The sequence below is a fragment of the Lutjanus erythropterus genome, chromosome 2 (genome assembly GCF_056507025.1).
Source record: "Lutjanus erythropterus isolate fLutEry1 chromosome 2, fLutEry1.hap2, whole genome shotgun sequence".
In the NCBI taxonomy this organism is placed as follows: Eukaryota; Metazoa; Chordata; class Actinopteri; order Lutjaniformes; family Lutjanidae; genus Lutjanus; species Lutjanus erythropterus.
In genome coordinates, this window is record NC_139318.1 from 45,917,280 (window position 1) to 45,930,912 (window position 13,633).

At 38.9% G+C, this 13,633-nt stretch overlaps 2 protein-coding genes and 1 long non-coding RNA gene across 3 annotated transcripts in view; 1 reads left to right on the forward strand and 2 right to left on the reverse strand.

Moving 5' to 3' along the window:
- LOC146332307 (butyrophilin-like protein 2) overlaps nucleotides 1-13,633 on the reverse strand; it is a 107,631-nt gene that overhangs the window by 75,557 nt on the left and 18,441 nt on the right. The window lies entirely within an intron of this gene.
- LOC146332309 (uncharacterized) overlaps nucleotides 1-13,633 on the reverse strand; it is a 57,936-nt gene that overhangs the window by 38,336 nt on the left and 5,967 nt on the right. The window lies entirely within an intron of this gene.
- LOC146332313 (uncharacterized) lies at nucleotides 783-2,602 on the forward strand. The gene is made up of 3 exons (XR_014772222.1): nucleotides 783-946; nucleotides 1,869-2,010; nucleotides 2,215-2,602. It is a non-coding gene; the product is annotated as an uncharacterized LOC146332313 (long non-coding RNA).

Here is a 13,633-nt window from a genome sequence, read left to right on the forward strand (position 1 = left end):
ATATTATATATCACTGAATAGTCTAAAAATATATAGATATTATTGATAACCCATATTACTCATCCAGACGTGTCACACACTTGTTGAAAATACACATAAAATATAATTTCTAGTCACCGTTGTTACATTTTAAAAACCTTCTTGTCTGTATCATTTAAATTTACAGAAAGTAAAAACATGTTTCTTTATTGTAAAAGTCTCTGGTTTGTAAGTGATGTGTAATCAGTCCAACACACAGAAGAATGATCCCAGTCAGTTCAGCACAGTGATTCAGACACATTTAATTATCTTCAGTTTGAATTAAGATTGAAGTTTTTCTGACTGACATCAGACCTGTGGAGCCAATTCACACACTCACAATGAGGGATTAGTGATTGTAACACTCAGTTCTATTAATGAATCTATGAGAGGCAGGAAGTGACACAACAACAATCAGGACTCACCTCCGATGTTTTCCCTTTTACAATCTAAAAGTCCTACAAGTTCTTGTTTGATATCAAGTTAACATGCAGGTGATACTGAGAAAAAACTGAAACATGTGACTGTTTATTAGACTGATTTAAAAGACGTCTCAGATTTGACAAACTATCTGAAGTTGGCAGCACATTTACACATGAGACTGGTTTGTGTCGGTCCTGGATGGGTTACAGTCAAAGAGTCAGAAAACACATCTGTCAGAGCCTCCTTACTACCCTGCTGTGAGAGAGTCACCAATCCACTGATCCTGAACGATACAACTGCCTCCAGAAGACGATCAATCATGATCAAATGTAAATGTAAAATGTCCTCACAACACCGGTAAAGTGTTGCGTGTGTGTGCGGGTGCTAACCATTTTACTTCGGACTACTTCTTCATCGACGGTCGGTACAAAGCAGGATTTACTTCAAAACTGAAGCTCAAAGATGGATCAGTACCGACTGTGACATAACTGCAGACATGGCAGCGGTAAGTTTTATCATCTTTATGCTACTTTACTGTGTATTTAGCCGCTCATCCTGCCGTTAGCATCGCAGCTAATATATGTAGCATCTACAGTGTGCTCACACGCTGGAGTATAATATTGAGGGAGAGTCAAGATAATCTGAACGTTAAGCCTCATTTGAAGCCAGTTAACTAAACAGAATAGTAAATTGGATGCTGGTGACTATTTTTCATGTCAGTTTTTGTGTGACTTCATGCTGCTGGGTTTGTGTTATCAGCTCTGTTGTTATGGACGCTTCCTCTCTCCTCTGCCTGCTGTGTAACTTAGATTAGCATCAAGATGCTAACTGGCTCATACCTGAAATGTGTAGCGACCTGCTGCAAAATCAAGCCGAGAAACTTGTATTCAGACTAAATCAGGCGTTGTGATTAGCGCAGGTATGCAGTTGTGTTTATCTGTGCTTACAATGTAAGAACCAAAATAATCAGAAAATATGTTTAATTTCTCCAGTTCAACAGCTTCCTCACCAACACCACCCCCTCCTCTATTCAGAGTTTACGGTGCTTCAACACTGATGCGCTAAAGGACAACAGTACGGTAACAGTAGTCCTGCATTACATTACAAACAACACAGTGTGGGTGCAGGACATGCAGGAGGAGAGGGACACGTCCATAATGACGACTGTTTTGCTTTGATATCAATACAATTCATAAAATCATGTGACTACTCACAAAAACGGCATTGTAACAATGACCAAGTCACACACATCAGCTGTTATTATAAATATATTAGGCCCATAGCAGTGTATGATTGCATATATTGTCTCAGTGGCATTTGAAGTGGCATTTCTTGGAATGCTGTGCAGGTAAATGAAATTGTGGTTACTTTTAATTTGTAAAAAATATTTACAGTTGTTGATTTTCTCTGTACTGCTGTACTTTCAGACTCTGGCTGTCATGTATCACAGTGAACCTGCTGACAAACCACACATCACATCTGGTGGAGAGCAACTCTTCAAAGTGCACTTCTCAAAGACCATGAGAGGAGCCTGCAGAACAAAACCAGTGAAGACTGAGCCCATGTTTTGTAAGTGTTACATTCTTTTATTTGTCACTAAAATTAAGTCATGTACATGTTGTATTTACTGTATCACTGTAACAGTTGTTGTAAAGGTTTCAACAAAAAAAAAGAAGTAAAATAGAAAATTAATAACCTATATAAATACACACATAAACATAATGCACTGACTTTTTTGAAGTTTAAACAAAATCTTTGTGTAATATTGCACAGGATATGTGGCCGACTTAATGGACCCCATCTTTGAGAAAGTGTTTCTGGACCCGGTGTCAGACAGGGATGAAGATCCAGAGGACCTGAGTGCACAGTATGAGGAGCCAGACACGGAGAAGGTCATCGCCAGCTGTGTGTCCTGGTTCAACTAAGAGGAGGTCTGAATCCAACATAGAGGCCCTGGACGTCAGGAAACATGGTGCGAATCCTAAGAACCAGACAGGCTTTGACGAGGAGTGATGAGGAAACCTATAGGCTGATACCTGTAACGAATGAAACATGGAAAAGGTGTCCAGTTAACAGTTTAGCCTCAAAAACATCAATCTTTGATGTGTCGAAGTTTTTTTTTTCAAATGGATTCAGTGAATCTTTCAGTTTACTGTCATGGATGATAGGTACATCATTTGACATTATACGATGTGATATATGCAATTCAATAAATGCCTCACAGTATGTGTAAAACTTGTGTCTTGTGAAGTCATGTTTAATATGAACAGTATCTGTTTATTTTGGGGTGTACTTCTCCATTTATGGTGTTTAGTGAACACTAATGTTATGCCAACTTAAGTAATGTAAAGCAAACTGTAAAAAATCTGTCATATTTATCTTCATAAATACAACTAACAATATTGTGAAAATCTTTTCTGTCAGTGTCGTGAAATAAACCCTGACAGGATGATGCAGGACCCTGACACAAAGCAGAGGGTCTTACTTCATCCTGAAGAGGTTTACTTTACAATACTGACCTGCTCACTGTGCATTATCCTGCTCAATATACAATGACTTATCAGAATCAGATATACTTTATTGATCCCAGGAGGGAAATTGGTAGTGTTACAGTTAAACCCATTCAAGGAAGACTAGAATATAAGTATGTACATATATTTCTACAAATATAAGCATATAGAATATAGAAATTAAGATAAAAATATTCTGTAGAGATAAAGCTTTTAAGAAATAAAAATAAAATATTAACATGTGCATTGTGAATTAAACTATATACAACAGTAGAAAAAAAACTAAGACGTGTAAGAATATGTAAACATATGCATTTGTCTGTAAGTGATGTACAACAATATATACAGCAGTGGTACACATACTAGTGTAAAACAGTATGCTGAAGATGGGGACAAGTGTTATAGGATACATGTATTATAATAAGAGCACTGGTTGATTTAAATGCTCATATAAATAAATTATGTAGTTGTGATGCCAGTGTAGTCCTTGCATTACACTACTGAATTATTATTGCACAGAGTATAATAATAACAATACAAATAAATGACGCAAAATATTGATTGTAAAATAATTTTTCAGCTCATCCAGAGTCTATTCTAAGATTTGTTGTGAGCATATCCGCAAAATTTAGAAAAATGTAAATATTTCAACAAAATATAAGGCCTACGAAATTCAAACCTGAAAGACATTAGACAAGCTGTGATGGATGAGCAGGAAGCTTTGGCAAATTTCAAATACATAATACTGGAACTGTAGTTCACAAACCACTGCTCACAGCCTTGACCTCTGAAAACTGATGATAAAATGATAATAAATTATACAGACAGACTGATTTTTTTTATATATATACTATATATACATAAAGGACTATTTTGATAGTCATCTCTGCAGAGAATATTGTAAAACAAAGGTAATTATTGTCAGCAATCGTCAAAATATGTCAGTAATTGGGACACCTGTAACACTTGTAGAGGTCCTTTGTCCACAGAGTACTAATGTGTCTCACCGGAGGCATGACGGTTAACTATATACACAAATTATAATGTCACTTATTCGCCAAAATTACAGTTAGCATTAGCTACCGAGCTAGTTACATTTTAACGCTGTACCAACACACACATCGACTAACCTGTAAAGTATCAAGACACACAAAGTTGTAGACTCACCATTCAGACCGTCCGGCAACATCCGCAGTGTTTGAACTTCTGCAGGAGCCTCCTCTGGATCACATTCTGGATCAAAATTGATGTTTGAATTGTACCGCGTCTGAAAGGAGCCATGTCCGGCATGGTGTTCAGCGTAAACATAGCAGCCAGGACCGGCTGATTCAAGCCACGCCCACCTCCAGAGAGGGGCGCGACTAGTCACAGCTCATTTGCATTTAAAGCTACAGGCACAGAAACAGCTCGTTTTGAGAGAGGCTGAAATAGAGGGGTATAAAGACACGCTGATCTGCATGATCCGAGTGGTGTTTTACGAAACAAACTTCAAAAGCATGTTTTGAGGACCTCTGAGACTTATAAAAACTTATCAGAAAGGGGCATAATATGAGACCTTTAAATATAAAACTAGACTCAGTTAGCTTAGGTTTTGTCTCCTCTGATTTAGATATTCCAAACAGTCGCTGCTCCCTCACAAACAGGACTGAGCAGAAGTTAAACCTGCCTCTTTAAACATGAATTGAAGCAACGATTATTGAACAAATTAGGTAATCAGTTGGATGTAATAACCAAAACTACAGTTGAAATATGGAATACAGTTGTTGACAGGCATAAATTGGAGAAAGAGACCAAAATTTTGAGCTGGTTTGCATTTGATTCTGGGTTTATACCTGGTATGAACGATAAAGGGTTCAAGGAATGGGTGAAAAAAGGTATCACAGCAATATGCACAGTGGTCAAACGGGGTAAGCTGCAGAGTTTTGAAAAGTTAAGGGATAAATTTGGATTAGATGAACATGAACGATATCTGTATTTACAATTGAGGGATTATTATGAGAAGGAGATAAAAACTGACACAGACAATGAAGTTACTGAGGTATTCTGGGAAGCTTATGAGGGGGGAAAATGCAGACTAGTCTCAACTTTATATAGAAGTTTGATGTCATATAGAAAGACTTCCTCTCTTTACATAAAAGAAAAATGTGAAAAGGAGCTGAAGGAACAAATAACTGAGGAAGAATGGTTTAATATTTGTAAAACGCAGTGTACGTCCACTAGCTCTAGGATTCGGAGAGAATTCAACTGGAAAAATATGATCAGATTTTTTATAACTCCAAAGATTAGGAAGGAACTGGAGTTTAACCAACAGCCATGTTGGAGATCATGTGGTCACATGGATGTTGATCATACACATATTTTGGTCTTGCCAAAAGATAAAAGGATACTGGGATAAGATATGGCGGGGTTTCAGAAAAATAATAGGATATGAGATACCCAAAACATGTAAGATATTCTACCTGGGAAATCTGACACAAGACACAATACAAAAAGAGGATGAGTACCTTGTTAAAGTACTGTTAACAGCAAGTAAAAAAGCAATTACAAGATTATGGTATAAAGTAGAACCACCGACTGAGGAGCAGTGGATGTGCATTGTGGAAGAGATATTTGTAATGGAGAAACCTACACATAAACTGAGATTACAAGAGGCACAATTTAATGAAAAATGGGAAAAATGGACTGATTATAGAACACAAGAAGAGGACACCACCACCACCGCTGGACAATAAAGACATTGACATAAGGATAATTGCTTGAAGATGTATGTATGTTGCGCCCTGATAATGTGGTAGAAGGAAAATTTCAATAAAATATAAGTTAAAAAAACAAAACAAAACCCGCCTCTTTGCAGATTAATTGAAGCTTTAGTTTATCTTTGGTGTGAATCTGCAGTGAGAGCAGTCTGAACACTGTGAGGAGACAAACTCTGCCTCCACTCTGATGAGGACGTCGTTTTCACAGACAAACCCGTCTTCAGTTGAAGGGAGGGTTCACTGCAAGTCCTTCATTTGGTTTCCTGTCAGTTACACCCCTCACACTAAATTTAAAATTCAATATCAAGTTGACAAAGAATTCTCAGGAAGTAGCTGCTGAACTGAGTTCACTCACTTCCTGTTTTCTTGCTACTAATCGCTGTGACACAGAAACATGCTGAGGAACTTTCCCACATAAGGTTATCAAAAATACCTGATAATCAATACTTTCTCAATACAACATGTTTAAAATCAATACAATACTAATATCTGATAGTATCAAAGTTATAAAAGAAATGATGTAAGTTCTCATTCAAGACTTTAGTTCATTTTTTATTTTCCTGGGTGAAGCTGATCAGTCGTTCACTGTTTGGAAGCTGAAGCCAACGTCAAACATTAAAGGGACAGTTCACCCCAAAATCAAAAATACATATTTTTCCTCTGGCCTGTAGTTCTACAAATCCATCTTTAATAGAATCTATCAGAACTACTTACGTTCTAATAGAAAGAAAATAGTTTCCACAACAAACTGCTCACAACTACGGATGTGTGTGATTAGTCGACAACATGATTAAACGTCGCCACCCTCACCAGTCGACACCAAAACTATTTATCAATATTTTATTCATGCATAACGCCAGTTACCTGTTGCCTCTAAGATGTTATGCAGCCACCCACCACTAGTTGGGGCTGCGGCCCCATCAGATGTTAGCCTCTCTCACCGTACGCTGTAAGCATGTCTGCCCCGATGGTCCAGACGACCCCGGATGTTTTTATCAGAGAAGTCAGACAGATGACAGCTCATAAAACCAGTTCAGTTTGACAGCGTTTTGATATAGAAAATGGAAATAACACTGAATGTAGACTGAGACAGAATAAACTGGTATATAATCACTCGACCGGAGCAACATGAGTATTTTTCCTGACAGTATTTAACATGATCAATTAATAAGCTGTGTTCAATTTTTACTGCTTTCTGAGTGTTTATTTACTGTTCAACTAGTCAGCCAGTCTAAATTAAATGTTGTGTTTAACTGACAGGGAAATTAGTCATCAGGAACATCCCGACTAACAACAAGATCTGTGGATTATCTTGAGTAAACTGGTCATGATTTTTGGAAAGAAACACTTGTTTTGAATTTTTCAAATATATTTTTTTTGGTGCTTTGACGTTTGCACAGTTTGAACTTTAATTAGGGATTCACAAAAAAAAGAATCTAGTAAATGTAATGTGTAGTGTCATAGAGAATTAGTTTATATGAACATTAATAATCAGGATACCAGCAGGAGCATTTTTATACGCTGCCTATTTTGCCTGATGAGAAATGAAACACTGCGAGAATTACCAGAAAATCAGAACTCACACAAACTGCAGAACTAGACAGGAAACCAGATACAGATCCCAGCTGTTAGTGTTTTTCCACAGATGAGCCTGCAGGCACTTTGAAAACAGCAAATCAAGTAACCTTTCATTTTTGTCTTTTTCTCTTGAAGTATCAGACTGTGAAGATACATCATTAGAAAGACTGAACACCCAGAAGTTGCTTAAGTGACGTCATGATTTTCTCCGTCCAAAAGCTAACGTTGGCTGCTGAAGCTGCTGGGACAGAAGCATCGTAGCTTCAGCTGCTAACGTTAGCTTTTGGAGACGGACGCTCATGATGTCACTTACACGACTTCTGGGTGTGCAGTCGGTCTAATTACTTCTTCACAGGCTTAAAAAATTATCTTTTAAATTGACAAACATCACGTGTGATTCATGGCATAATTCAAACGGGATGAAAAAATTATTCATCTCTTGCTGCTGACTACAGTTCATATTCTTTCTGAAGTTAGGTCCCATGGTGAACCGCAGGAAGGGGCGTGACTTGGGCACTTTACTGCAGCACGGCCATCACTCCCTGACACCTCCGAGGGTCGATCTCACCAAGTTAACTTCAGTTTTCCAAACAGAGAAACAACACTGTTCCTGATTTGTATTCAGTTCTCTGACTACATTAAACTCAGCACACTGAACACAACGCCTGAAAATAAGATTATTATTAGTCAGCTGGCTGAAGATACGACTTTGTTTTTAAAGGATGCTTCATAAGTACCAGTCATCATTGATGAAATTAAGACATTTTCTAGTCCTTCAGACAGATTTATCCCCTCAGAGGAAGAATTTTGTGAACCAAAGCAGAGGACATATCCTGACTCACATCTGCAGCTTTACCTTTAGATGTAAACACACAGACTTCCTTTGATAACATGCCTCTTTTGTGAGGGAAAACAAATGATATGATATTAGAAAATCAGCACTAATGAATTCCTAATAAAATGGAAAAAAACTTTCTTGATCTTCCCACCTTTAACAAGACTCTCAAGATAAATTGGATTAAATGATTTCTTAGAAACCTGAACTCAATTTTAAATTTTATTCCTAATTACCTGAAGGCTGGACTACGAAGGAAGCTCAACACCGCCAGGCTTTCTTTGCATGAGCAGCTCGACAAAACCTAAAACCCCAGTCAGAGATAACGGGTATCACAACGGTGGTTATTAACTTGCTTTGTTATTTCAGGCTTTCGTCTTCAGACTCTGTGCGCGCTCACATAAAAAGGGGCGTTTGTTGCATCATTTGACTCTTCTTCCACAAAAAGTGGAGCGATCACGACCCGCCTACTTCAGTCAAAATGATCAAGTTGTTATAATTAGGACTTATGATATATGAGCGAATGGCAGTGGCAGTGTGACTGAGCATATCGTGAGACTCGGACCACAGAGGTGAGATCCAACATGGCAACACACAACAACAGCGAAGTAAAACAAAGTTCATTTTAAGACATAAAACTACACTCCGGATCAGACCGCATCCAGAGCTCATTCACCACTAACAGCGCGGAACAAATGAACCCAACAGTGGAGGACATAACAAACTTGGAAACTTTTATCGACCACTACTACCACCGTCACAACAACATGGACCTTCTGGACGCTCTGAACCTCCTCAAAAGAAAAAAGGACTCTTCTACAGATACTGATGAGCTTCAAAACACTGAAATCGAGGTTAGTCTTGTGGCCAGCATTAACCAAAAACTCGATCAGCTCGTTTCGTTACACAAAGAAGTTAATGAAGCCTGGAATTTGCTCACAGCATCATTATATCTCTTCAAAAAACAAACCAGGACCAACAGACCTCCATAAAAACACTCACTGATCAGATGCACACTGTCGCAAAAGAGAACAAATTGATGAAAGAAACAATTCTGGACTTACAGACTCGCTCCATCCATGATAACCTCATCTTCTCAAAAAAGTCACCTGACAACCCAGAAACACTGATAAAAAACTTCATGACCTCACATGTGAAACTTCCACCCAACACCGTCCATAACATCACGTTCCACAGAGTTCACCGCCTACGAAAATGATCAGACAACAGACCCAGACCCATCACAGCCAAAATCAAACATATTCAGCAAAAGGAACTGGTCAAAAGCGAGGGAAAGGAACTAAAAGGCACCACATTTTGTCTCAATACCCACGAGAGATAAACGAACGTTGGAAAATACTATACCCAATCTTAAAAGAAAACAGGAAAAACAACAAACGTGCATCACTGGTAGTCGACAGACTCTATATTGACGGACCGTTATTCAGGAGCAGAAAAATCACACCATGGCTCTTCTAAACCAACTGAGATGAATCAAAATGAACACAACTAACAAAAATAATAAAATGAACTGAAAATAACCTGCAAAAAAAAGGGAGAAAAAAAGATTTAAAAAAATTAACCAAAATGAATAATAAGGTCTGATACAATGTAGGAGTGATTATTGAATAATTATTATTCAATAATCACTCTTACATCATAATTAATCTGTTTAGAGTATTACAGACCTCCTGCCCGACCCGCTCCTCTGCTCAAGGAAACTGTGATCCCAGTAAGGCTCTCAGCAGTGTCCCTTGTTTCCTTTGTTCATGTATTGTGTATGTTTTTGTCACAATCTTTGTCCTTCATGTTCTGTTTCAGCCATGATATTGATATTCAGTCACATGTTGGCAGTTTATGTTGTATTACAGAATGTTGATATGAACAAACATCAATACTATCCCTGTCTGTCTCTCTCCTGCACCTCCTACACACACACACACCCACACACACACATACACACACACACACACACACACACGCCCACACATACCCACACACACCCACACATACCCACACACACACACACACACACACACACACACACATACTCCATCTCCATATGTTCCGCTCTCACCTTTCATTCAAAGACAACTTCACATGTAATCATTCAAACACTTAACTTCACAACGTACATGGAAGTTTATCATTATTAATGCGTCTATTAATCAAACAACATTCACACTCTCTAACATCTACAGGCCCAACAGTGACAACGCTGCTTTCTTGCATAATTTCTTTTCCTTACTACATGACTCAACAAATATCATATTAGCTGCTGACTTCAATACTGTTATCAACCCCACAATAGAGCGTTCAAGTACCTCTGGCAGCTCAAGAAACTGACATCTCACTGAAAAAATGAAACAATACATGGAAGATTATGGACTTGGTGATAGTTGGAGAACGAGAAACTCATCACTGATGGAATACACATATTTCTCCCCCCTCCATCAATCTCACTCCAGAATTGACTTTTTTACTCATAAGCAAAACATTCACCCAACATATCCAAGAAAATACTATCCATCCAATTATAATCAGCGACCATTCTCCAGTTTCACTATCAATAAATACTCAAGCACATATCAAACATCCCACAAGATGGCGTTTCAACACGTCACTTTTAGAAGATCCCAAACAAATCAATGATCCAAAGAGAGTGGGCATCCTTCCTCTCCAGAAATCTCACCATCATTAGGTAAAGGTAAAATCATATCATATTCATCATGCAAGAAAAAACAGCAACAGGAACTGGAAAATAAACATGTAACAAACCAATATACCAACAACCCGAGTGAATAAATACAGAAGGAACTGAACCAACTCAAAACACAACTGGAAAATATCTTACACAAAAAAACACAGTTCCTCATTCAACAACTCAAACATGAAAACTTAAACTACAGCAATAAATCAAGTAAACTCCTGGTTAATCTACTCCAACACAAAAAAGAGAGAGCAGTTATCTCGGCCATACTGGACTCTTCAGGCAACATCATCCAGAACCCACAGGAAATCAATCATGTCTTTCACCAGTTTTACAGTAAACTATTTTCCACAGACCACAAACCCGACCAATCAGAAATAGATACCTTTTTAAATAACCTGAAAATACCAACACTAACTAAAGACCAAGCAAAGATTTTAGATGCACCCATTACAGTTGAAGAACTCAATAAAACGCCAAACAATAAATCACTTGGACCTGATGGATTTCTGGCTGAATTCTACAAACATTTCTGGAACATTTTATCACCGTTATTTTACAGAGTAACCACAGATATCAAAGCTACCTCCACCACACCCCCGTACATGAATACTGCTGTTATGACACTCTTACTAAAACCCAATGAAGATCCAACCCATTCCTCCAGCTACCGTCCTCTCTCATTAATCAACACTGACCTAAAACTTATAACCAAAACACTTGAACTTGAATAGAGACAGTCACCCGAATACTAATCCACCCAGACCAGACAGGCTTCATCAAAACCAGACATGCTTCAGATAACATGCGTAGACTTTTTAACTTAATCAGTATATCAAAACAAAAACAAAGGGACATAGACGACTGTCTTAAGAGCTTGCCGTCTGAGGAGGAGGCTGTTGAAATGGTCCAAGATGTGTCAGCTGTTTGCCATAATGGAGGCTTCCGTTTGACAATATGGATTAGCAACAGTCGTGGAGTATTAATATCCATTCTAGAGGAGCAGAGATCCAAGATTCTGCATGAGTTGGATTTGGACAGAGACCAACTGCCTGTTGAGAGAGCCCCTGGCCTTCATTGGTGTGTCGAGACAGACGTTTTCAAGTTCAAGATGGCACTCAAGGAACAGCCCCATACTCGACACGGGATTCTATCTGTGGTCAGCTCAGTTTATGATCCTTTGGGATTTCTTCCACCACTGACACTTCCAGCTAAACTCAGACTCCAGGATCTGTGTAGGAAGGACCATGGATGGGATGATCAGATTCCCACAGCTCTAAAACAGCAGTGGATCAAATGGTTACAAGACCTGGAAAAGGTGACGGCATTCAAAGATGACAGATGCCTCAAACCGCCAGATTTTGGAAAATCCACTCATGGCATCACCTTTCAGGTGCCAGTGAAAGTGGATATGGTACTGTGACGTATCTCAGGATGCAGAAAAACAGCAACAATATTCATGTCTCTTTCATGTTAGACAAGACCAGAGTGGCACCATTAAAACAAGTGACGATTCCTCGGTTAGAACTCAATGCTGCTGTCCTTGTGTTCGAGTGGAAACGATGCTCAGAGCGGAATTACAGCTTCCACTTGAAAAATCATGTTTCTGAACTGATAGTACATCAGTTCTGAGGAACATCAGGAATGAGGACAGGAGATTTCAAACCTTTGTGCCGAATAGAATATCTACCAGCAGAAGAGCAAGCGATGAACGACAGTGGAGGTATGTTCATACCACTCAGAACCCTGCAGACGAAGCCTCAAGAGGATTTACAGTGGATCATCTGTTGACCAACAGGAGAGAGATTGAAGGCCCTGAATTTCTGTGGAAAAAAGAAGAGGAGTGGCCAGAAAGCAGCTTGGATTCCGACTTTGCTGCCAATGACCTGGAGGTCAAAAAGGAGCTCACGGCTAAGGCAGTGATTTTCGAGGACACATCAAGGGCTACGCATCGGCTGATAACCTACTTTTCTGACTGGTAAAGGTTAAAGAGGTCAGTTGCATGGATCTTGAAAATAAGGAAGGCTCTACAGGAGATGAGCCGAAAAAGAAAAGAGCTGAGTCAAGAGGATGTTGACATAAATGGCAACCATGTAAAACAGGAAATGCGACGTATTAAAGCTGAGAATTTGACTTCGGACAATCTTTCAGAAGCAGAAATATCCACCATTCGCTTCGCCCAGCAAGAAAGGTTACCACTTGAGTTTGCTGCATTATCATCTGGCAATGTGAAGTGAAAAAGGAGAGTCGTATCTACAAACTGGACCCCACTCTGGAAGATGGATTGCTTAGAGTTGGAGGGAGACTGAGCAATGCAGCCATGCTGAGGAGACAAAACAGACAGAGCATTCCCTGCTTTTACACAGACTGTCAAGTATTGGATGTGATGCTAATGCTCAAAGATGGTTTCCACAATTGTCTCTCAGGTAGACAACAGTGTGTAAAAGCAGGTGATGTCCAATCTGCATTTTTAATGTTAACAAAAGGTGTCCCTCAAGGTTCAATTTTAGGGTGTATCCTTTTTACAATCTACATTAATGACATTGTCCAGGCCCTAACTACTTGCACAATTCATTTTTTTGCTGATGATACCATTTTATACTGTTGGGCAGATTCAATACAGCTGGTTTCTGACCCGGTCGATCAGTGCATCTCTAATAAATAACTAAAAATTAAAATAAAGATGACCAAAAAAAAGAAAAGAGAGAAAAAGGAAAAGGGGAAAAAGTGCTGAATAATATGGGCAGACCCCCTCCTGAGGGTCTGGTTGTTGCCCACTAACCAGCCCCACCATTCTCTCCTA